The sequence below is a fragment of the Schistocerca piceifrons genome, chromosome X (genome assembly GCF_021461385.2).
Source record: "Schistocerca piceifrons isolate TAMUIC-IGC-003096 chromosome X, iqSchPice1.1, whole genome shotgun sequence".
NCBI classification, from domain to species: domain Eukaryota; kingdom Metazoa; phylum Arthropoda; class Insecta; order Orthoptera; family Acrididae; genus Schistocerca; species Schistocerca piceifrons.
In genome coordinates this window covers 12,689,961-12,716,504 of record NC_060149.1, presented here as the reverse complement: position 1 = coordinate 12,716,504, position 26,544 = coordinate 12,689,961, and the positions used below count along the sequence as shown (strand labels likewise).

At 42.7% G+C, this 26,544-nt stretch overlaps 1 protein-coding gene across 1 annotated transcript in view; it reads left to right on the top strand.

Moving 5' to 3' along the window:
* Positions 1-26,544, top strand: part of LOC124721805 (organic cation transporter protein-like) — a 547,381-nt gene that overhangs the window by 135,757 nt on the left and 385,080 nt on the right. The window lies entirely within an intron of this gene.

The window sequence follows — 26,544 nt, the reverse complement described above, 5'->3', positions numbered from 1 at the left end:
GTTTCGCACAGGTACCACTAAAGTATCTATGGCCAGTCGACTTGTCTGGCGTAGCGATAATAAATTATACACACAAACATTCCTCGTGTATCACACATGTTAGACAAAAGAGTAGCCTTCACATTCAGACAGAAAAATGTGGCGGGCAATTTAATTAATAATATGTATAGGTAGACAAGGGGAAGTCTGACGGATATCCAGGAAGACCGTCATTATGAAAGGGTGTAATAGAAAAGTGATGGTACCGTATTTTAATCATTTGGTGTGGTCAGTACATTAACGCCAGTGACAGTGTGCGGTTGTGGGACACTTCACTTTATTAAATAAATAAACTGTCCGCTCTAGACTGAAATGGTTTGTACTTTGAAATCTACCTGCAAAGAAAAATGCAGGTAATCAAGACTGAGGAAAAGAAAAAACTCGTATTGTAAACAAAACGCTGGTATAAAACGCCTACAATTTTGCAGATACGCTAGTTCACGTGTAAGCTTATTTGTCCGTCGCTGACATAAACCTTCTTTCCTTCCCGTCTGGGCAAGCTGTGCAGTGACTAGAGTACATGTAAAGCTTACTGGGACAGGGTAAATGCTAGCTACAATAAAGTAGATAATTCGATTGTAATACTGGCATTTTAATTTGATATCACCCACAACTAACAAAATTTACAAAAACGTGAATTTCTTTGTCCACCGACACACTCCTGAGAATGGCACATTAACAATTTGCATTTATGCGTCCCTATTACCGGCAGCTACGTTGATAAATACTCCGCACCTCGCAAGGATAACTACCAGATCAAGAATATTAGATAAGTTGTTGGAAGTGGTTAAGCGTTGGTGAAAATCTCACTTCTGAGCACACAAAGAACTCTAACCGCAGAACTCTGCACGAAACACGCGTTGGTGCAGTGCAGCGATACAGACTGTATATCTCCCTTCGAAGACGATGGCCAAGACGCCGTCTCCAAGTCCGTACCGCTCGATGCCTGAAGGCGAAGTTCACTCTCTCCACAATTCCCAGTTTCGGCCAATGTGAAACGCTCTATCATCGCCGAAATCTCTCCAACGGCATTTCTGAGATCTACCCAATGATCGAGTAGGCCATAACGCCCCTAGGCAAACGAAATTCCCGTCTTCGCCACGTGTTGCCCAGCACAGGTGGCTCCGGATGCCGGGCTGTCCCCAAAAGCTCCGTATTGTGCCGCGTTTCCGGTGACCGCTACCTGCCGCCCACGGCGGCCCGGCGAGCTACGGCCAGCTGCAGACTTTCATTCCACAATTCTCAACTTCCGACACTTTTGACCAACGCTTTAAGTTAGTGGCTCAATCGTGCAGACATGCAGGGAGTACTGCTCGAGAGTGCCTCATATTTATCATAATTGAATACAGTCATGATCTGATGCCCTTGCCAGTCCCTTTATTATTAATACTAATGTTGGTAAGCTAACGTGTAAGTGCCAATGTCCTGGCACCTTAGCCGGCCGTGGTGGCCGAGCGGTTCTAGGCGCTGCAGTCTGGAACCGCGCGACCGCTAAGGTCGCAGGTTCGAATCCTGCCTCGGGCATGGATGTGTGTGATGTCCTTAGGTTAGTTAGGTTTAAGGAGTTCTAAGTTCTAGGGGACTGATGACCTCAGAAGTTAAGTCCCATAGTGCTCAGAGCCATTTGAACCGTTTGAACCTGGCACCTTACACACGGTCAGGTAATTTTATCACACTTCGAACGGCGAAGCTCCAGTCGGAGATACCCGTTGTCAGACTTTCTACCTCAGTCCAGAATGAGATTTTCACTCTGCGGCTGAGTGTGCGCTGATATGAAACATCCTGACAGATTAAAACTGTGTGCCGGACCGAGACACGAACTCGGGACCTTTGCCTTTCGCTTCTGTGAAGTTTGGAAGTTAGGAGACGAGGTACTGGCGGAAGTAAAGCTGTGAGGATGGGTCGTGAATCGTGCTTGGGTAGCTCAGACGGTAGAGCACTTACCCGCGAAAGGCAAAGGTCCCGAGTTCGAGTCTCGGTTCGGTACACAGTTTTAATGTGCCAGGAAGAAGTTTCTTCCTCAGTGTTTTCTTCGTGGTAGACCTTGAGAAGGCTGATGAACACCGCCCTGTCCTTGCTGCAGCGCGAGGCACTAGATACATATGTCAAGCTACGATTCACCCTCGTTAAAATTCTGAGCTCGGTAATCGTGGAGCTATCGTTCGATTCGCTTCATTACCCCACCGTGAACGACTTGGGTTCGGGCGAAACAGTCGTCAAGGTTACGCAGACGCGCTAACGTCACTGACTTGCCGCTCGTCTTCCTCGGGCTACGCTGAGGTATGTGGACTGGTGCGTCAGTTTCCGCCGGAGTAATTGCTCAAAGGCAGCACGGCGTAGCATCATTTGGTGCTGTGTCTGGTATTACCTCACGTGGCGGCTTCCAGACGCACTGGGCTGAGAAAAGTCAACTGATAGTGGTCGCCACGTAACCGAATGTTACAATACCACAATGCATTTCAGATAGTGGCCTACATACGAACCGTGAATGGAACAGGTCGTCACGTCGTCCGCTGCGAGGCGCACGAGATAAACAGGCCGTGGAGCGTACATCACAGCACATGACGCTGCAGGTCTTACAAGTGCCAGCAGTCCTCTCCGGCTGGGTTCAAAAATGGCTCTGAGCACTATGGGACTTAACATCTATGGTCATCAGTCCCCTAGAACTTAGAACTACTTAAACCTAACTAACCTAAGGACATAACACAACACCCAGTCATCACGAGGCAGAGAAAATCCCTGACCCCGCCGGGAATCGAACCCGGGAACCCGGGCTCTCCGGCTGGGAGCAAGTAACTATTTCAGACGACTTTAATAATATTCTTGACTGTGTGTTTAAATGAATGCAATTTCTCGATACGATACAACAAAATTGAATCTTTTAGTCGGTACCTTTTCAATTAGATATTGATTTCCCATGAGGCCTCCACGGAGCCGAGCGTTCGCGAAGCGAAGTGTGGTGGATAAGCCGACTAGTGTGACGTCAAAAGTTCGTTGCAGGGCCCGTATTTGTCTCGTTGGCCACGGTCCACTGGCATAACCAACTCGTGCGTTACTGTAATGGAATTTATGATTTCGTGACTTCTTAATTCCTTTTTTTGACTGCTTTCCTTAGGTTTTGTGACATACTGCAAAGATTTCGTGAGGACCTCGGATTTTTTTTAAGTGTTCACCCACAAACGATACTCAGTATATGAAAACGAAAAATTATTTCGGTTTTACAATCCATCATCATGCGTACGTTACAATATAAACAGTTATTTTCATTGTAAATTGCTTCAACTGTGAAACAGTCCGCTCCATTGAAGGTAAAAATATTTTTGCTATCACGATATTGTCAATAGTTGCAGTTATTTTCCCTCTGTTGCCGCTTAAGTTGCGCTTAGTCATACACATAAGGAAAAAATCTGTCATTAACTAATGAATGTTTTATTTGTGTCTACCAAATATGTTTCGCCTATTCGTGCTAGGCATCATCAGTTGTCTGTAACAAAAGGAAAGTTGTTTAATTATGCATTGTTTCTTGTACTACGCAGTTGGGTGAGGGACTTTTTATACAGTGGTGTGCAAAAGTTGAGGATGAAAGTAAATTTCGCATGACGTGTTACTGCCAAGTAACGTGACTCGTTTGAACTTGGACCGTACGTAGAAAGAACTGCTGCATCTTAGACCAAAAAGCAACTGAAAGAAATACTAGTGATTAATGACAACCACATCAGCTGTATAATTACACATTTATTGTGCTGCAGGCAGTACCGTTCTTAGAACGAAATACGCAATGTGACAAACAAAAATGGTTCAAATGGCTCTGAGTACTATGGGACTTAACTTCTGAGGTCATCAGTCCCCTAGAACTTAGAACTACTTAAACCTTACTAACCTAAGGACATCACACACGTCCATGCTCGAGGCAGGATTCGAACCTGCGACCGTAGCGGTCGCGCGGTTCCAGGCTGAAGCTCCTAGAACCGCTCGGCCACCCCGGCGCTTTTATTCAAAGTGAAGAGTTACGCTGAAGTCACAGCGATTTATGATGGACCCCTAGAAGTTACAAAAGGCGGGACGCGGTTCATTATAGGGCGTGTGGTCACAATGGGCGGCGATGCATTCTTTACGACATGCTCTCGTGCTGACCACGAGATCGGTAAGAAGTTATTGTGGTAGGCCGTTGCATTCCTCCGCTGCATGCTGGTTGGTGCATGTGCGTGTGCTGCAGTACGGCTCTGCAATGCAGTCCACAGGTGTCGGACAGGGGAACGCGGAGGCCAGTCCAGTCGCCAAATATTCTCTTCTTCCAAGAGCTCCTCCGCCTGCGGCCGCGCGTTGTCATCCATAAAAATGCCGCCAGGACCGAATGCACATGGCGAAGGATTTCGGTGTCGTAACTGTTGTGTCTAGGAATCTGCCTATTTGGTTCGCTAGACAAACAATCAAACAACTCGTATTAATGAGTTTTATTACAAAAGACAATTACAATACTTAACAAAGGGCGGCATACAAAATAGCCAGTCTGGATAAACACAAGTCTGTGTTACATAGAGATTCCTAATGTAACCGAGCGAGGTGGCGCAGTGGTAGCACACTGGACTCGCATTCGGGAGGACGACGGTTCAATCCTGCGTCCGGCCATCCTGATTTAGGTTTTCCGTGATTTCCCTAAATCGCTCCAGGCAAATGCTGGGATGGTTCCTTTGAAAGGGCACGGCCGACTTCCTTCCCCATCCTTCCCTAATCCGATGAGACCGATGACCTCGCTGTTTGGTCTCTTCCCCCAAACAATCCATCCATCCATCCTAAGGTAGTAGCTAACGTTGACGCTGCTATACAAGTGGGCCGCCACTAGTCGGGTGCGGCGCGTATGTCCTCTTCACCTAGGGGCCGTTGTCGTTCTGGAAGGGGGTCGGTCAACGTGCGATTGGCTGACTTCTCCTCACAGTCGTTCCCGACTGGCGTATCGGCGCTGCGGAGTGTACCGTGTTCGAAGAGTTGAAGTCAGTACGACGATGCAGCATTATACCTCCCCACATAACAACAGCTGGACCGCCAAAATCATCATGTTCGACAATGTTCCTGGGTGCATTATGTACTCTATACGGCGAGAGGGGGAACACGGGAGCTATGTTACTTAGCTGTGACACATCGTGGCTTGGTTCAAATGGCTCTGAGCACTATGGGACTTAACATCTTAGGTCATCAGTCCCCTACAACTTAGAACTATTTAAACCTAACTAACCTAAGGACATCACACACATCCATGCCCGAGGCAGGATTCGAACCTGCGACCGTAGCAGTTCCGCGGTTCCGGACTGTAGCGCCTAGAACCGCTGACACATCGTGTAAAAGTTACTTCCGTCGTTAAATTTTGCTCACCAGTGTACGTGTTGTAGATTTGCGATGGAAATACTTGACAGCCAGTAACAATATCGTTAGTGCATTGACGAAAAAAATCGCAACACAAAGAAGGAGTTGTGTCATAAATGAAAGTTGGTAGGCACGTTTCTACCACTGAAATATGATGTCTATTCGAATTTCACGCCAGTCACATAAGAGTGGCGCTAGCAGCGCCACTATGAGGATGAGAATGAGGTGTGGTTTAAATACCCGCTGTAACGGTCGTATGCGTTACTTGCCTTTGAGATTTGACGTGGTAAGTTGACGTAAGTCGACAATGCCTTTAAAAGCGACAAAGACGCCGTTATCAACACCTCGCCGATTTTGAACGTGGTCGTGTAATAGGGCTACGAGAAGTTGGTTGTTCCTTTTGCGATATTGCAGAAAGGCTTGGCAGGAATGTAGCCACTGTGCACGACTGCTAGCAGCAGTGGTCACCAGAATGTACCGTCACGAGAAGACCGCTCCGGACGGCCACGTGGCTCTGCCGACAGGGAAGACGGCTCTGGCGCATCGTACAGCAACAGTCATACATCCAACTATTACAAGTCGGTTCTTTGAAGGACAGCTCCGAGCCAGACGCCATGTAGCGTGCATTCCACTGACCCCAAACCACCGCCATTTGCCACTCCAGTGATGTCAAGTGACACCTCAATTGCAGGGCAGGATCGAGGTCTGTTGAAAGCCGATTATGCCTCGAGGATAGTGACGGCCGTGTGTCGGTTACGAGTAGGTCAGCTGAGGGCTTGCAACCAAACCGGCTGCGTGTTAGGCACACTGCACCTACACCAGGAGTAATGGTCCGGGGTGCGATTTCGAATGACAGCAGGAGCACTTTCGTGATTATTCCGCGCACTGTGATTGCATATTTCAACGTCAATCTGACGATTCGACCCGTTGCGCTGCCATTCGTGAACAGCGTGCCAGAGAGTGTTTTTCAACAGGATACCGGTCGCCCACATACCGCTGGTGTAACCCGACGCTCTGTACAGTGTGTCGACGTGTTGCCTTGGCCTACTCGATCACCAGATCTGTCTCCAACCGAGCACATATGGAACATCATCGCACAACTCCACAACCAGTATTATAGCCCGTGTATGGACCCACCAGCTGCAACAGGCATACAACTCCATTCCACCTGGACAATACAATGCATGCACTTTTGCATGCCTGTTGCACTGGTTATTAATGTAGCAGCGTTTCACATTTACAAAGGCTTATCTCGCGCTTACATTAACTTGTGATTTTCCAAGGTTAATCACTTAAATATGTTACCTAGACAAATGTACTCCCGAAATTTTATTACTCTACATTAATTATTTATTGTTGTTGAGGTATTTTTTGTCGGTGTATTTGCAGCTGTAGCCCATCGATGATTATCTCTATATTAATAATATTATTACTGCCTGTCAAGCATTTCCATCGCAGACCTACAACACATGTAAGAAGACGGTCATCCAACTCCCCATGACAAGAGACAATGTAGAATTAAAAATGTTCTGTATGTTACAGTTCACTGACTATGGGTAGCATGAACAGAGGAAATATGTTTGAAAGCAAAAATAAGAGTCCGTTGTAAAAGGCAGAATTATATATATGATAAAGTTCTGAAGTTTTGTTGTCCTTATTTGGCAGTTACGAAAAAACTAGACGCAATAGATAAAGCTAAAAGATCATTTCATTGCCTTGTAAATACAGTTGTTGTGTTTATATGAATATACTTTCTCGAGGAAATAAACGTTGATTTTAAATGTTTGTGAGATACTTTTTGCAAGATCTAATAAAACCAAATTTATGTGTATTACGTTCTCAGAGAAAGTGTGCTAGGTGATTTTTTGTCGTTGGTCTATAAAAATGATTTAGGACACAGTCTGAGCTACCCACACCGATTCTTTGCAGATGATACCACAGTTTACTGTCTAGTGAAGTCGACGGAAGATCAAAACTAATTACAGAATTATTCAGAAACTATATCCGAATGGTGTGAAAAGTGGCAGTTGACAATGGATAATGAAAATTGTGAGGTATTCCCCATGAGTACCAACACAGCCCCGTTGAATTTCTGTCACCCTATAAAAGATACGCATTTAGAGATTGTAGGTTCAACTAAACATCTAGCGGTTACAAGAACGACTGTCCAGAAAATGTTGTAGGGAAAGCTAACCAAAGATGGCGTGTTATTGGCAGAACAATTAGGTCAAAGAATCCACTGAAGAAACTGCTTACACAACGCTTGTCCGTCTTGTTCTAGAGCAGCGGTTCTCAACGAATGTGCTGTGCGGTGAGATTAGTTATGTGTGCCGCGATATTTCTGAGGGGTTGCGATATTACTAATAAAAGTAACTGAAGTAATTTCGCAGAATATTCAGTTTTTTAAAAAGGACAACAGAATATATAATAATCTTCCAGGACTTGAACTGGGGTCATTTATTGGCTTACGCTTTACAAGTTGCAATTATTAATGAAGAACTTGATCCTGCCGCATCTTACACAATAGTTCAGTTCGTGGTGGAACTGAAGACAAGCAAACACGCATTTGCTGTTCAACTGAGAGAAGTCTCTCACGTTTCTTGTTTGTCTACGTTCGTTAGTGCCGAAAATCCCAGTTCGCACAAATGGAACAAGTGGAAAAATGCAACAGTGTATTAACTGCTTTTACTGCTATTACTGGGTACTCCTCCTTCGCTAACGTCCAAAACTTGATAAGTGGTAGATCACCATATTTTAGTTGAAATGTACGGTCTGTCTGAAGTTCAGCGAGCTGCTCTTCTTTCTCCAGAGAAAGATCGGTGGTGGATTCTGGAGACATGGCATAATGATTGCGCATCCAGTCATATCTGTCGACAGTGATGGAAGGACAATATTGTGCCATGTTATTCCCAGGAACCACGAAGTGATTTCAAACAAGTTCGTGGATTATGTCACCATGTGGATCTACCTCGAAAGTAAGAGGAATCACCTTAAGATTTTTACTTTCTATGTGTGATTTCCATATTAAGTTTTTTAAGGACTTGGTGAGTTTATCGCTTGCCTCCCCCCATTTTCTTCTTTTCCTTGTATATTCTCTTTCAGGTAATTTAAATGGCGGAAAATATTGAAACGTGAAAGGAGGTTAGCGTACCGAAGGAAGAGATTAAAACCATGTACTCCATCTAATAACGCGTTTTTCTGGTGCTAGAGTACCACAAGTTAGAATAGAGTCTACGGCAACAAGGCAAAGTTTTCAAGCACGATTTAATGTTCCAAAAGGACCCGATGCGAAAACCATTCGTACGCTCTTCGCAAAATTTCAGCGAACAGGCAGCGTAACTGATGATCTAGTGGGGCAGTTACGCAAGCAAACCGCAGTTACGACTGAAAATATCGCCACAGTTTCTGGAATTATTCAGCGAAATCCAATGTCATCCGTCCGTAGAATTGCATCTGAGACTGGTTTGAAGCGTTCCAGCACGCAGAAAATACTGAGAAAGAGCCTACACATGTTTCCATTCAAAATTCAAACGCACCAGGCCATACCCGTACGAGCTGTGCAACAAAGGGTTGCCTTTGCTAATCTGATGCTCACAATGATTGATAGGGAAGGATTTGATGTTGGCTGCATCTGGTTTACAGATGAAGCACACTTCCACCTGAATGGATACGTGAATAAGCAGAACTGGCGATTTTGGGGTTCCGAAAAGCCATATTGGTGTGAAGCGAAACCGCTGTATTCTCCTAAAGTTACTGTGTGGGCTGCAGTATGCAGCAGAGGCATTATTGGCCCTTTTTTCATTCGAGAAACGGTCACTGGTGCACGTTACGTTGCAATTTTGGAACAATTTGTCGCCACACAGCAAGCGTTAGAGGATCGACCAGGTACTGACTGGTTTATGACAGATGGAGCCCGACCACATCGGACCGAACAAGTGTTTCGCTTTCTTGAGGAATACTTCGGGAATCGAATCATTGCTTTGGAATATCCCAAATTTACTGGTACAGGCATGGATTGGTCTCCATATTCGCCGGATTTGACTCCCTGTGACTTTTTTTTGTGGGGCACAGTGAAAGTCATGGTCTACCCGAAGCATCCCGCCACGCTGGACGAGCTTGAATCGGCGATCTCTGTGGCATGTGAATCCATTTCGGTTGAGACACTACGAAATGTGATGGCGAATTTCATTCTTCGTTTGCGCCACCTCTGTAGTGCCAGTGGTGAACATTTTGAAAACATTGTGATGTGATTGTTTGCAAAGATTGTTTTCGAACTATTATTTCACTTATGTATGCTGATATGAGCTGTACAACGTACAGCGCCATCTGTTAGCAGCTTTTGTAACTATTATTTCAAACTGCTGTATAAACTTCTTACAGCTTTCACAATAAACATACCGTTTACTGCATTCCTCTATCGATCTTTTTTTTCGAGATATTTAATTCTGAAATCAGGGAGCCCTTTTCTGGACACCCTGTAAGTAATCATGTTTGCTACTGAATTCATTGCTCAGTTTTTCCCCACACACGGAACATTGTGGCAAGGGACAGTTTTTATATCCATTGAATGTAAAACCAAAGTTTAAATAATTTTCGTGGTATATATATTCTTTTGGTACTTCCACTAGGTTGTACTGCTTTCACGGGACTTACAGTTGAAATCGGTTCATTCTCATTTTTGTTACTGTTATTTGTTTCTGTCACTGAGTCATCTTCAACTTTTTTCCTTTCAATCAAACATGTATCAATACTGAAAAATTAATACATTAACAGCACAATTCATGCACGTGTGTAACCAAAAATCAGCCTAAAAATATGCCACAACATGTATCGCATTAGGACTGCGATTCTACGAAAAGTGACTAGTGAAGACAATCTGTGCTCTCGTATTCTTGCTGACTCGTACGTTAGCCCCCCCCCCCCCCCCCCCTCTCAGTTGCCAACTTGTATATCAGTGTGCCACAGATTGACAGATTGTATAGTGTGCCGTGAACAGAAAAGATTGAGGATCATTATCCTAGAGTACTGCTGCACAGTATGGCATCTTTACCAGATGGGACTGGCAAAAGACATCGAAGGGGGAGAGCTCGTTTTGTGTATCACGACGTTTCTTGTTGCGTCGAGACCATTTCATACAACTGCAGTTTCTCAAAATCAGAGTTCACACGGAAAGCTTTAGATGTTTATTTTTCCCACACGCTATTAAGATTGTACCACAGTACAGATTTAATTAACAAAGCTATCTTGCATCCTCTGCCAGGTGCTGAAATGTGAACTGCAGTGTAATCATGTCGAAGTAGGTGTAGATGTCATGGCAGGAGACTCTCCCCCCTGAACCCTAGAGTAACGAATTTGACGTTAAACTCAAACCCTCATTGTTCCACATTAAGGAGGAGCTATTCCGTGCAGGATCTCTAAAAGGTAAGCTAACTAGGTCGAGTACAGCACTGAGCAGCGAGTTTGATGTCGGACAACAGCCAATGGCCGAGATGAGGGAAAGTAGGATTGACACTTAACAGGCTGGAGTGTGATCGCTTTTTCCACAGCACAAGGGAAAGAATGGGAAAGATTTTCAGAAATGATCATTATTTACGGTGACATGAAGTGAAGCGAGTACGTTGGGTCAGTTGCACGTAATGTAAATGCCACACTGAGATTCATTAGTAACATGTCTAAGAACAAAACAAAGGTACAACCCATACTTTAATACTGCTCAAGCGTCTACGACCCATGTAAGGTCGAATTAACAAGCGACAGCGAGATGATACGAAGAAGGGCGACTCAAATGATCACATGCTTGTTTGCTTTTGCGAGAAAGTGTGATATAAACGTCGATAAATAGTATAGCACAAGCACCTCAAAAAAGACACGGCACATCTCTTGATAACCTGCTTAGAGAATTCGAGAACCGCGGATGAAATCAGGCAAATGCAGCGAGCACTGAGAAACACACTGCTAAATGAACCGTTAATACACGGTATAATAAATAATACCCTCTATCACACACTTAGTGATTCGTAGAGTATAGAAGTAGATGGTTACTGTATCCCTTTAGACATGTTGTGGATTTCTGACTCTGAAATAAGAAGGGGAGGGTACGCGGCTGACTCGTGCGGAGGACCTGGGTTCAATTCCCGGTACTACCAGGGATTTTCCCTTCGTGGGAGATCTGGAACGGGTTGCACTCAGCGTCGCGATACCAGCTGAGGAGCTGTTTGAATTGAAAGTAGCGGCTCCAAGGTGTGGGAAGTCGACAACGGGCGGGAGGGCCGTGTGCTGGCCTCATGCCCCTCCATACTGCATCAGCAGAAAGTGACACCGCGGCAGGCCGACATCGCGTGGTGTTCCGGGAGTGATCGCGGAAGGAAAAGAGCAGAGGAGGGAAACTCAGCAACTTGTAACCGTGTTGTATGACTTCGTGCCGCCGCGCGGGATTAGCCGAGCGGTCTTTGTTGGCGCTACAGTCATGGACTGTGCGAGTGGTCCCGGTAGAGGTTCGAGTCCTCCCTCGGGCATGGGTGTGTGTATTTGTCCTTGGGATATTTTAGGTTAAGTAGTGTGTAAGCTTAGGGACTGATGACTTTAGCAGTTAAGTCCCATAAGATTTCACACACATTTGAACATTTTGAACTTCGTACCGGATGCTGTGACGATACAATAGAGAGAGAGATGTACACTCCCATATAACTGTAATTCCCTCAAACTACATCACCGAAATACTTGCGGGGAAAAAGTTGGTCGATAGACAGTGTTGTTGTAGATTTCATCGGCACGAATGAACTTGTAGCGTATAAAGCGAATAATACTGAGAGAGAACAGGAAAGAGGGATAGTGGCTTCCTCCGCGTGATTCCTGCAGTCTCCTATTTTATAACAGTGCACCTGAAACTAAACACACAATAAAAGAAGCAGAGTAGTTTAGAGACAGATCCAAAACTGTCTACCAAATTTACCGGCAGCATTTCTCGACGAGAAACTCGTCTCCCCTTAAGTGAGATCTCTAAGCTTGCGTCGTAATCTCATGTTTTATCAACTGAATGGTCACAAAAACGCTTCACCTTTAGTGTAATCAGGAATGTCTCGCTAGAAAACTTCGTACCATACCTACGTTGCATCTAAATATAACCATCTTATTTATATTCACCGAATTGGTATTCGTGACCTGCTTTCACTGTTGTGACGTGCCCCTGTTTCGTTTTGTTGCTTATGAGCATTATTTTGAATTCATGCATAGCTGAAGTGGGTTTCTACTTATTAAAACACCGAGTGGGTGCTTTCTAAGCTGTTGCTTATGTATTTGTGACGAGTGTCTGGCCAGGATTCATTTCTACAAACATCAGATAGGCATCTGTCCGGAAGTGCTATTCAGACCAAGAAAGTAGTGAGTTATGTAGACTGTCTGTCAAAAAAAGTGAAGCACCAAGAAGACGCGGTCTGTTGTCAACGTAACATCGTAATCGGCGGGTTCGTAAACGCTTAGAGCTGCAGTTGTCTGCGACAGGTAGAACGGCACCCAGAGGCACGAAGATGTTTGGAACTCGTCTGAGTCAGCGTTATCGGGACCTAGCACACTGAGCAGCACAGTTTGTTTAAAGTCAGACGTATACCTTAGGCATTGTTGTACTATTCATTTGTCATTTGTCAAATGGCTCTGAGCGCTATGGGACTTAACATCTGAGGTCATCAGTCCCCTAGAACTTAGAACTACTTAAACCTAACTAACCTAAGGACATCACACACATCCGTGCCCGAGGCAGGATTCGAACCTGCGGCCGTAGCGGTCGCGCGGTTCCAGACTGAAGCGCCTAGAACCGCTCGGCCACACCGGCCGGCGCTGTCATTTGTCGTCGACCACTATTAAATTATGATGCTTACAGCGCCATCTATTGCTACATTTTGTAACTATTTATTTTTCTTCTGCCATTCGTTTTCCCCCTTCTCCGATAATATTCCCTTGCAATTTGACGTTATTCTGACCAGTGGTGTTATATCTACAGCTGCTTGAAAGTTTAACTTTAATTAGAAATGTCGTTTATACAGAAAACATAATTTGGAAATGCAATTATATTATCTATGAAATAAACAATCAATGTAATTGGATGTTAAACATATCGCCAACGACAAGTACATAATATTCGAAATTAATATGCTGGTTAATATGTCGTTTAATTAGATACTTACATGAGTGTTATTGGCATTTCGTGTTATTGACGTCTGGTAAGAAACCAATTTACGTATAAGGCAAGTTAAATTATATGAAAAAACAGTCACGTTAAATAATATGAAACAATGTACACTACAGACAGATGTATTTGGACATATATTTTGTCTTCTATAATATAGACCGCGCTGATAATGGGCATTGCGCCTGCTTGCATATGGCATATTTCTGTAACATTTTTCTCCGACCCCAACTGCGTTGAAATCAGCTTTCCACTCTGTATTTCGTAAACAAATATTTTCATTTATTAGTATTTACACGACGACTTTGCAGTCTCGACGTATCTGTGAATATGTTATCAGTATCATCAGTGCCCGTTCCCATAATGGAGACTGTAAATTGTATGACGGAGATATAGTTCACATGTAATGGCAAGAGACTTACGTAAAGCTCTAGAATAGGTATGCCCGAAAGATGTAGGTTAATCTCTCCACTTAATATTACCCCGTTCTGCAGTTAAAAATTTAATAAAGCGTAAAGCTGTTTCATGAATACCTAAAAATCACCGTCTGGAAACCTGGTGTGATTATTACTATTAACTTTTCCTGAATTTCTACCTTTAAGGCACAAGCATGCAAATGTTCCAAGAAAGAAGCCCTATATAAAGGAGGCAAATAGGCAGAAAAGGTTGCAATTTGCAAATCAATATGTGACCAAGGACTCAGACTCTTGGAACAGAGTTATTTTCTCTGATGAGAGCAAGTTCAACCTTTTCCATCACGATGGACGTATTTTAGTGTGGAGAAGATGAATACCGAGTTGGAACCTGCTAATATGGCCTGTACTGTGAAACATGGTGTGGCGGTATCATGGTCTGTGGTGTATGGCTGCGTCAGGTGTGGGGAAACTGGTATTTATTGATGGAACTACGGATCAGTATGTGTATCTGGATATTTTAAAGAGAAATTTAAAAGTCAGAGCTGAAAAACTAGGTTTGAATACTGATTACAATTTCCAACAGGACAATGATCCCAAACATATAGCATGCAATGTACGTTTGTGGATTCTGTACAATACACCCCCCCCCCCCCCCCCAAGCGCGCGCACACACACACACACACACACACACACACACACACACACACACGCACACGCACACACACACACACACATCATACAAACACCACCTCAGTCCCCAAGACATGAACTCTATTGAACATTTGTGGGACGAGTTAGAAAGAAGAATCAGAAAACACATTTCCAGTAAAACATCACTGAAGAAAGTGATTGTTTAGGAATGGGGCAAGATTGACGCAACAGTAACAAGAAAGCTAGTGCAATCAATGCAGGGCAGGCTGAAGGCTGTTATTAGAAGCAAGGAAATGAATACACGCTAATAGATGTATGCAGCTAAATCAAACAGTGCAACGTAAGTGAATGTGTGAATACTTATGACCGTCCATTATCACAGTACAGCTAAGACTTTAATTTTCTTTTCGGAACAATATTAATGATTATTTATGTTTAAGTGTGGTTAAGCGGAAATACATGGGGAATAGGTTGTTTCAATTTGGTCGCTTGTATTCACAAATGTTATAAACAGTACATGTACGTATGATATACCCTGAGGTGTGAATACTTGTGTCCGCCAGTGTATTTGTGTCTGGATAAGTAGCTAGAATGTACGTTGTGATCAGCCTGGATTTTCGCCATTTCAACTCAAATTTCAGTTTCACTGCGTGCTCTGCTGATCCTCCCATTTTATGCATTAGAATGGTGTGTGAATTAAATAAATGAATTCGAAGCTTACTTGTTGCTATTAACCATAACACTTGTATGTATGTACGAAATATAAAATTTAACTACATTTAACTGTAATAAATGTATTTAGAAAAAGAAGATAAGGTAAACCTTCTTGTTGTGCGCAATGCAGTAAAAATATGTAATTTGCCTAGAAGAGGCTGTTTTAGTTTTTTTTATTTTCAGCCAACATTTTTATCGCGAATTGTGAACTCTTACTCGATAGCAAAAATTTGCAACGGTTTGGTCAGCATAAGTAGCAGGTTTTGATAGACCGAAACCGCTCAGGAGGCTATACATTTCGCTGATATTACACTCATTCACCGGTTGTGATCCGTAGATCTTGTCAAAAAAAAAAAAAAAAAAAAAAAAGGTTCAAATGGCTCTGAGCACTATGGGACTTAACATCTGAGGTCATCAGTCCCCTTGAACTTAAAACTACTTAAACCTAACTAACCTAAGGACATCACACACATCCATGCGCGAAGCCGGATTCGAACCTGCGACCGTAGCGGTCGCGCGGTTCCAGACTGTAGCGCCTAGAACCGCTCGGCCACACCGGCCGGCCCTGTCCCAAAACGGAACATCCAAAGATGAGGAACGAATGAAAGTATACATTGTCAAAAATATGCAGGTATTACAAACCTATTCTGAATGCTATATTAGCAACTGTCTATACCAAATAATAGAGCCCGCTCACTCAGCTAATCATGTACATGACGTCTAGTCAGTATATAATTAGAAAGATTATGACTGAACAGTACACTTAATTAGTAAAAAAAAACTGCTACTTTAAGAACCATAAAAAGAGAAGTTCTTTTACTCTTGTATTTTTATCTGCTGCTGATGTAACACTACATACTTCATGAAACTCCAGAAACTATAGTAACCCGTGCCCAGTAAGAATTGCGCCATATTTTACTTGCATTATCCTCTACAGAACTTACAGGGATTAGTATGCGCAGACATTTCTTGGCATTCCTAATTTCTTGCCTTGCATCGATGGAGAATGTGTTAAGAAGTTCTGTGCCACAATTCAAGTTTATTTTAACCATAGGTAATGATTAAAACATGGTAAACCTCTTTCGCGAAGTGGAAATCCAGCCCGTGATGGATTTCTGAGTTTAAAAATACCTAATCTTGACTCGTTTTGTGGTTTGTTACGGCTGTGATGCCATGAAATGAACATAAATTATGTAGTTAGACACTTTGAAATTAATTCTCAGGTCAGCGCATGACAGCACTAATAGAACACATTACGCGTCCTGGAGATTGATTTTGAAAGTCTAGAGCCCGTCACAGTGTGTCTTGCAACAAAACATTAAAGTCTTTTGTTTAAATTTCTTTCATAGTTTTCTTGAAGGGGGGAAATCCATTAGCCTACGATAACAGATTCTGTGCGCTATAAACACTATCACAACAATGTTGTTTATAATAGATATTGGTTAATAAAGCTGCCATATTGATATTGACACCGGTATTTCCTATACTGCCGCAAACAGCAACCTCCAGTGTCAGGAATATTTAACTTGTGCACACCGCATCTGAAGATGATCTCGAGAATGCTCGAGAACTGTTTAATGAAAATACACAAATATTTCATTTTTGATTTATCGCAGTTATCTGTATTTATATTCCATTTATATACCGTCAGCGTGTTCTACAATATCGATAACAGATGAATTTAATTTTGTGAATTTCCTTGCTAAATCTTTGCCGGGAGATGATTAGACAACTCGTCGAAATGTCTCATCAAGATTAAGCTGAAGCCAATATTATCATCAGTGAAACTTGCTGAGAAAGCGTGGTTTCTCGTATAGACGTTTACTGTTCAGGACTTTATTTCCCTTTTCCGTCTGATTAGTATCAACAGCACGCTTAGAGAGATCGCAGTGTGCGCCTCGGAAAGGGAAGTAGACGGGACAGGAAACAAGGAGTGAGGCGAGTTATCAGTAGTAAGTTTGCACGCGCGGCAGCCTTGGTCTGCGACGGCGCTCCGTGCCCCAGCTGGCCAGACAAACCGTTGCTGTTGCATTCCCCCCACAGACCGTTGCTGTTGCAACCCCCCCCACCACTTCCGCCGCCGGCTCCCCTGCACGCGCTTTGATGGCAAGCTGAAAGTTCTAGGCGGCCCCCGATGGCGTTGCTATACAGGAAATTTTATTTTATTATTATGGCGCGTATTGCGCAATAATGTACCTCGAGTGTCAAGAGCGTTGTACACAATATTTTCTTATATATGGCTTTCATAGTACTCGTGTTGTACGCGTTTCTTTCAAATGGATGGACAGGAATACTGTGCCGCGGTAAAATTTTTGGATTAATTTCCGCTGGTGGTACACTGGCCAAAATTAAGGCTATAGGAAGTGTGCTTCTGCTCCTTCATTTCGAACAGTTAAGGCAACCATCTTGTAATTATGTTGTGATTTTACTGTGTGATTACAGTGTGATACCGATCAGTAAAGTACATATATGAATGTGAGAGTGAAAAATGGCTTTAAAACGGTGTATAAAACAGTGAAACACAGCACTCAACGAAATGAGAAACTCAACCATCGCAACAGCCTGACGACAAACAGGCAGTAAGTTATAGGCAAAATATCGGCACAAAATATTTATAGAGCATGACAATGCAGGTTTTGCCAAGAAAAGCCCCATGTATGATTCCCGATTTCGATTACGATGTAGGGAGGTGTACAGACCAAGACTTCAACGAACTGAGAAAAAGCCAAGAGATTTATTTAATTATTAGCATTTTTAACATAAGCATTTGATACTTGACAGTGAACGCCAGTGGCTCGAAACGCGTCGTAAATAAACCATTTTAAGCAACGACAAACAAATATTCATCTGGCCAGACCAGAGATAATGTACCACCAACATGGCAAATGATGTAATTAAGACGTCCGAGTTCTAGATGACCGAATTCAAACTTAGCGGTACTTCTCTTGAAGATGATCCACGTGAAATACGCCGCAAAACCACAACCATAGCTGAAAACATCGATAAAGAAGTAATCGATGATCATTCATTGAAGGTGTGTGCGTTGACGCAATGGTTATTAACTACGAGAAAGCTTTGTGGAAGATGGGTACTGAGTATGTTCAATTCTGCCCAGAATCCAACGAGACAATGATATTTTTCTGAAATCTCCGTACCATAAAAAAAGAAGAGATTTCGTACGCAGATTTGCTACTGCAAATGAGACATGGATTCACTGCTTCAGAAAAAAAGTTATTATCACAAGCGAAGTCGGTTCCATCATCCAGGAACGATATAACTGTGTTTCCTGGGATGCAAATGGGATTCTCGTAGTCTATTACCTTGTAAAGGACCAAAAATATATGGCGAAGGTTTCTGGAACCACGGGATTAAAAAAAAAAGTGTGTAGAGACCGGAATTGGCGAACACCAAACTCAGGTCAGTGGACCTGCAGCAAAGTTGCTTTAGCAGTGTGGAAAAGGGGAATTTAATTACGAATTATGAGAGCTATCTTAATCACTAAATTTGGAACCAGCTGACCTACACTCGTTCCCACATTTAAGGAAATTTATGTCTGAGAAAATTGTTGAGTCCAGCAGCTGCAGCTGAAGTAGAGTATTTTGTGAACCTTTCAGAATCGCACTTTAGGGAGACAGTCTACTGATGGACAAAGTTAATTGACACAAAAGTGTGATATGCCTAAAAGTAAGTGCTATTTTCACCTTTAAAAAGTCTCACTGCCAAGCCGGCAAATTTGACCGTGACTCCATCACATTCTCTACCAGCAAGTCTCGTCGCGTGTGCGAAGCTCGTGCATCTCGCGGTTGCGTAAGAAACTTTTTGCCCTACTTTTTGTCTCTCCCTGTGTTTCCTATTATACCCGCCATTTTCAGACCCACTTACACTGTGGGCACTACTTCGCCCTTCAGCTGTACTGTGCTTTACAGATGTGACACATTTATTTTAAACGAGTAAGGAAAAATTTATGAAAGACGATAAAAAAGCATTGTAATTATTGAAAACGTAGACGTATGCTATTTGGTTTGGTGTCTCAGTGGATAGTTGCCAAATAACAAATTCAATGGTCCGCGGTTCGATCCATGGTAGGGCCTCAGGTTTTTTTCTACACAATGAACGTTGTTTCAGTTCTTTATTACGCCCTATTACAGTAAAGTACTCCTTTTTATTACATCACTTTTGTTGTAGCACACTATCACCCATGGAAATTCCGCCACACCGAAAAACAGCGAACGTTGCGCGTAGAGCATAAGCTAAATGTAATTTTAGGCGCAGACAGAGCTCTGACGAGCTTATCGGTTCGAAACAGGAAACAGCGCAATTTGCTCTTCATAAAAAGCATTATTACTGGTGAATGATTACCGTTTTTACTTTTTTCTAACAAGGGAACCTCCCCATCGCAACCCCCTCAGATTTAGTTATAAGTTGACACAGTGGATAGGCCTTGAAAAACTGAACACAGATCAATTGAGAAAACAGGAAGAAGTTGTGTGGAACTATGAAAAAATAAGCAAAATATACAAACTGAGTAGTGCACGCGAAGATAGGCAACATCATGGACATTCTGAGAAAAGGGGCGCCGTGGTCCCGTGGTTAGCGTGAGCAGCTGCGGAACGAGAGGTCCCTAGTTCAAGTCTTCCTTCGAGCAAAAAGTTTAATTTTTTATTTTCAGGCAATTATCAAAGTTCAGGCACTCACACATAATCAACTTCGCTCTCCAAAATTCCAGGACCAGATCTGCTTGGACATATGCAGGATTTGACGGTCTACACACGGAAACATTTGAAAACGTAAAAAACATATGTTTTGACAGAGCACAGGGAAAAGTGTGTGAGTGTGAGACTTTTGGATTTATTTGTTGCACTTCATGTGACAAACTCTTATGTTTTCATCACTTTTTTGGGAGTAATTATCACATCCACAAGAAAACCTAAATCGGGCAAGGTAGAAGAATCTTTTTACCCATTCGCCAAGTGTACAAGTTAGGTGGGTCGACAACATATTCCTCTCATATGACGCACATGCCGTCACCAGTGTCGTATAGAATATATCAGACGTGTTTTCCTGTCGAGGAATCGGTTGACCTATGACCTTGCGATCAAAAGTTTTCGGTTCCCATTGGAGAGGCACGTCCTTTCGTCTACTAATCGCACGGTTTTGCGGTGCGGCCGCAAAACACGGACACTAAACTTATTACAGTGAACAGAGACGTCAATGAACGAATGGATAGATCATAACTTTGCTAAAATAAAGAAAAAATTTTTCACTTGAGGGGAGACTTGAACCAAGGACCTCTCGTTCCGCAGCTGCTCACGCTAACCACGGGACCACGGCGCTCCTTATCTCGGAATGTCCATTATGTTGCATACCTTCGCGTGCACTACTCAGTTTGTATATTTTGCTTATTTTTTTATAGTTCCACACAACTTCTTCCTGTTTTCTCGATTGATCTGTGTTCAGATTTTCAAGGCCTATCCACTGTGCCAACTTATAACTAAATCTGAGGGGGGTGCGATGGGGAGGTTCCCTTGTAAGAATTAACCTGTATTTGACACAGTAGCAGTCATCCAGAATGAGATTTTCACTCTGCAGCGGAGTGTGCGCTGGTATGAAACTTCTTGGCAGATTAAAACTGTGTGCCGGACCGAGACTCGAACTCGGGACCTTTGCCTTTCGCGGGCAAGTGCTCTACCAACGTTTGCTTATTTATTTTTTTAAATCTCATTTTATTCGTTTTTAGTTCGTTGCATCTGCTCGGGGCGGACGTCGCAAAACACCCGTTTCAGTTCGTTGTTGATCCATTAACTCAGTTTTTTTATTACAGAGGGCAGCTAACCCTCCGACCGAACACGCTGAGCTAGCGTGCCGGCTTACCAACTGAGCTACCCAAGCACGACTCACGCCCCGTCCTCACAGCTTTACTTCTGCCAGTACCTCGTCTCCTACCTTACAAACTTCTTCCGTATCATTTTTTGATAAGCTCTTGCTTAACGTGCAAACAAACAGGGTTGTAGCCGTCAATAATGAGGCCACCACATATTTAAGAAAACACTGCGTATACTAGAACCATTTTTTCAGTCGGAAGTGTAACGCTATGAATAACGTCTTTCGGAAATGTTATTGTTTGTTCCAGCAGTTAGTCACACTCGTGCACTAGGTATGGTCCGCCAAGACGATTTAAGCGCTCATTCAGGGCGTGAAGCAGCAGATGGTAAGGTGATAGGACAAGTTAGGTGGGTCTACTGCGGGAGGGGTTGTGTGGCTGGGGAAAGCGCCAGGGCAAGTGGTGGAACGGAGACGGGTAGAGATTTCTGCAAGGGAGCACTACAGAAGGGAACAGAAGAGGGATTAGCTGTATTTGGTGGGATGGGTACATTTAACGACGGATATCGGCGTCTGGGAGGAGAGGAGTGTCTGATCGTCGAGAGCGTGCCCAGCGGAAATGTTTGCTGGGCCCGAAGTATCAATCATTGACTGCAGTTGCGGTACGATTCCAAAAATTAAGTTGCAAGCGCAATACTTGTAAGTTTGGCTGCGGAAATAGAAGAAAAAAATACTTGAGCCAATCAGTGTTGATCACACCCTCTTCTCTGACGATCTGCTTGTCAGGAAATTGTTAATCATTAACAATTTATAACTTTCGCGGAGGATACGATATATTTGATCACCAGAAAAGCAAATATTTATGACCCGAATTATTATGTCGGGAATCAAAAGAAATGATAAAATCGAAGATCAGCGAGACTTCACGCGAATGATGCTTTTATATACAGAAAATCCGCAATGCTAGAAAATTGCAGCGAAATGCAGGAAGACCTGCAGAGGATCGAGACTTAGTGCTAAGTTTGGCAACTGATTCTCGAAATAATCAGATGTAACCTGTTGACCATAAATAGACGGAAACAGCTGTTATTGTTTGATTACGCGATTACCGAGCGATCATGGGAAAGTCACACGATTGTATATCTGGGAGTATGCATACAGAGAGATTTAAAAAGGAGACACCAGACAATCATTGCAAGAAGACTCGTTTAGTCAACCTAAAAAGGAGGTAGCTACAAAATCCTCTTTCGACCGACCCTTGAGTCTGGGACCCTTAACTGGTAGAAATGATAGAGGAAACAGAGAAGATCCATAGGAGAATAGTTTCTAACGTGACGGTTTATTTATTAAACATGAAAGCGTCACGGACAGGATCATCTAACTCCAGTGGCCGATGCTACAAGGAAGATTGTAACACTAATGTAAGATATAGGCATTACCTCTTTTATGTAACTTGGATGTTTTCTAAATTACGTTCTGTGAAGGATCGTGGACGTCCAACCATTTAGCGCGTAGTGGCAGTTTCACTGTCCTTCTACCTCTTTCCGCAGATCCTCACGACGGTACATACGACGAGCTTCGCCGTTTTCGGTATACTCGTTCACAGACTCTGCGTAATCATAATCTGCCCTTCGCTCACCTCAATGGATTTCCCCGTATGCAGCCCATACCTTCGCTAGGGTGATCCCCCTCCGCTCACATAATTTTGTTAATGTGTCACGTGCCCGAACACCACTGCGCAGCATCCAGTGTCATAATGTTTTGGCTGATTAGTGTACTTCCGCCATAGAAGATCGCCACAGCCACCAGCTTCAGAACAAGTAATGTTTACTATTGTATTTACTTCTACGGACCAGTAATTTGCTGAACATATAAATAACTATCTTAGAGCCTATTACTTGGCACGCGTAGTCTGTGCGATCTGCACAGATTTTTTTTTTCTGTAACAAAATTTTTATGTTGTTCACAAACTGCAACCCCTTCTAAACTTTTCACTCTAATTAAGTCCATAGAAGCAGTGCATTTTCCGAGTGTACTTCTGACCAAAACGCGATTCTGGTAGCAGGAGTCCAAGGTTTTTGTTAATCTTGCCTTTTGCCTTCTCGTGGTGATGTTTCCATAGGAATTTTCATCCCCCAACACATATTTCCTCCCATGTAACCGAGAAAGGAAATACCAATTTTCAGAGATTTCGGTTTTAAAATTTTTTAATGTAACGAAATATTTTCTAAGTAATTTTCACCTCCTAAGGGTTTGAATTTCCTAAAAGAGTGAAACACGTATTTTTTAATTTCAAACAGATAGGGCAAATACAGATTTTCGTGAATTTAGCTTTGAAAACGTTTACGTAATTTCATAAGACTTTTCATCCCCTATTTCACTCACTTAAGGGGCTGAATTTCCAAAAACACTGAAACACGCCTTTTTTTTAATCTCTAAACGAGAAAGCAAAAGTCCAATTTCGTAGATCTACTTTTAAAAATGCTGAAAAAGTTTCATACATCATTTCACTCCCTCTTTCACCCCATTAGGGGTTGAATTTCCAAAAACTGCGATACATGTATTTTTTATTTCTAAGCGAGATTAGCTTTGAAAGTGCGTTCATAATGAAATATTCCATAAAATTCTGAAACATGTCTTTTTTTTGTTTCTGGTCGAGAAACCAAATACCAATATTTGTAGTACTGACTTCAAAATTGCCTTAATAGGAACATATTTTCAAAAATATTTCATCCCCTATTTCACCCCGTCAGGGCTGGAATTTCGAAAATTACTTTGTTCAACGAGTACTGCAGTATAAGATTAACACCCTCTCCAAATTTCAACTGTCTATTCGTAGTAGCGATTTCGGCTGGGCGATGTGAGCCAGTGAGTCAGTCGGGACATTGCCTTGTATATATAGAGATAATTGTTCCATTCTTAACTTTGTGCCGAGAACATTGATTTATCCTCAGTCACTGACCTTTATAGGTTTCTCTACATAGCTTCTAGCTACTTTACAGAAGCTCTCCTGTGAGGAGGAGAGCTTCTGTAAAGTTTAGAAGGTAGGAGACGAGATGCTGGCAGAAATAAAGCTGTGAGGACGGGGCGTGAGTCGTGCTTGGGCAGCTCAGCTGGTAGAGCACTTGCCCGCGAAAGGCAAAGGTCCCGAGTTCGTATCTCGGTCTGGCACACAGTTTTAATCTGCCAGGAAGTTTCAAATCAGCGCACACTCCGCTGCAGAGTGAAAATCTCATTCTTAAGACAAGTTTGTTAACTGTTTTAATATTACTGACTTTCAGTAGAAAAATACTAAAGCCATCTCATGTTCAATTTTTCTGTGATTATTCCATATTAATTAGTTCTTTATAATCATCATAATCAGGAAGTCGTTTCTGAAAGTATTTGTATGGAGTGTAGCCATGTATGGAAGTGAAACATGGACGATAATTAGTTTGGACAAGAAGAGAATAGAAGCTTTCGAAATGTGGTGCTACAGAAGAATGCTGAAGATAAGGTGGGTAGATCACGTAACTAATGAGGAGGTATTGAATAGGATTGGGGAGAAGAGAAGTTTGTGGCACAACTTGACTAGAAGAAGGGATCGGTTGGTAGGACATGTTTTGAGGCATTAAGGGATTACAAATTTAGCATTGGAGGGCAGCGTGGAGGGTAAAAATCGTAGAGGGAGACCAAGAGATGAATACACTAAGCAGATTCAGAAGGATGTAGGTTGCAGTAGGTACTGGGAGATGAAGAAGCTTGCACAGGATAGAGTAGCATGGAGAGCTGCATCAAACCAGTCTCAGGACTGAAGACCACAACAACAACAAATTCCATATTAATTAGTTCTTTATAATCATCATTATCTTTCATACTTTAAAACAGACATTGTACGTTAGTGGGAGACAGTTTGTTCCCAATACATTTTAAGCCTTTATGTGTGTTACTCGTGGCTAGCCACTTTACCAGTATATGATATGGTGTGCTGTTGTTTTCGTGTCTTGTTTACAAAACAGATTTATGTCCCAAGTAAAGTTATATACAACAGTTAGTTTACTTGATTATCAATATATTTACTTAGGATTACTTTGCCCAATTAGGCTGCCGACCGTATTAATTTGCATGATCACAGATTTTACAATCTTCAACACCGGTGGTTCGATTACCGCTAAAGTAACTACTGCCCTCTTTCGATACATAACCCCTCTGGAGACGAAACAAGTGTCTATAACACACGATCACGGCCAAACTTTAAATTCTTGTTGCAGGAGCAACATAATTGGGGACTTGCTGTCGTGGTAAAAACCGATAGTGGTACGCGTGGCTTTTCTTGTAACAGGACCAATGTTCTAGCGTTGTAAGACTTGCATCGCTGCATGGTTTTATGTTAAAATTCCGAGAGCGTACGTTCGTAGAAGAGTCAACCTATGTATTGCTTCCTCCTATATGTATCTCGCGAAAGGACAATGGTGGTAAAATTACAGATATTCGACATACTCAGAGCCATACCGACAGTCGTTCTTCTAGGTTACCATTCGCTACTGGAATTGGACAGAGGGAAGACGACAGTGGTACACAATTTACCCTCCGCCACACGCCTTGAAGTGGTTTGCATATAATAGATGTACATGTTGACCTATACTTTCCATTCGTCTCAGGAACTGGAAACGGATACTCTTACGTCTTCGTATTAATTACTAATTACTTTGCGGTATCATGAAATGGGAAAAAAAACAACTGGTTGGGGCAGAGTAGGGTGATTCTGAAAAACGCAGGAATCGTGCTCAGCTGATGGAAGCCGGCCACGTTTCTGACATGGTAGCATTCAGTACTATCGGAGTGGTGGACACTTAGCTTCAAAGCGTGAGCTGCAATCGAAAAAAGCCTGCGTCGCTCAGCTCGCCAGCTTGGCATTATACTTGACATTTCCAGCAGAAAGTTTAGACAGACTTTACGCAATCATCTACACTATCATTCTTACGAGAACCAAATTTTTCAGGCTGTTGAAGGAACACATTATGCGAGTCGAAAACGGTTCTCTGAAGGAATGCTGAATTTAATTAATCAAGACGAAAACACTGTAAACAACTTACGGATGAGTAATGAGACCCATTTCCATTTATCCACTAACAACAGCATAACCTACCGCTCCATTCCACAAACGTTATTTCATCAGGGATCATATGTCCCACTTTTTTCGATGATGATCTAGGGAATACTGTGACAGTCGCCTTACAGTGATTTGCAGATGTCATGCAAAACTTCTTTTTACTCCACAACTTTCTTGGTTAGAAGTGAACGAGGAGACATTTTTTCATCACAATAGAGCAACCTCCCATACGCAAAAGTAAGCATTAGTGTTGTCAATATTTTATTTCC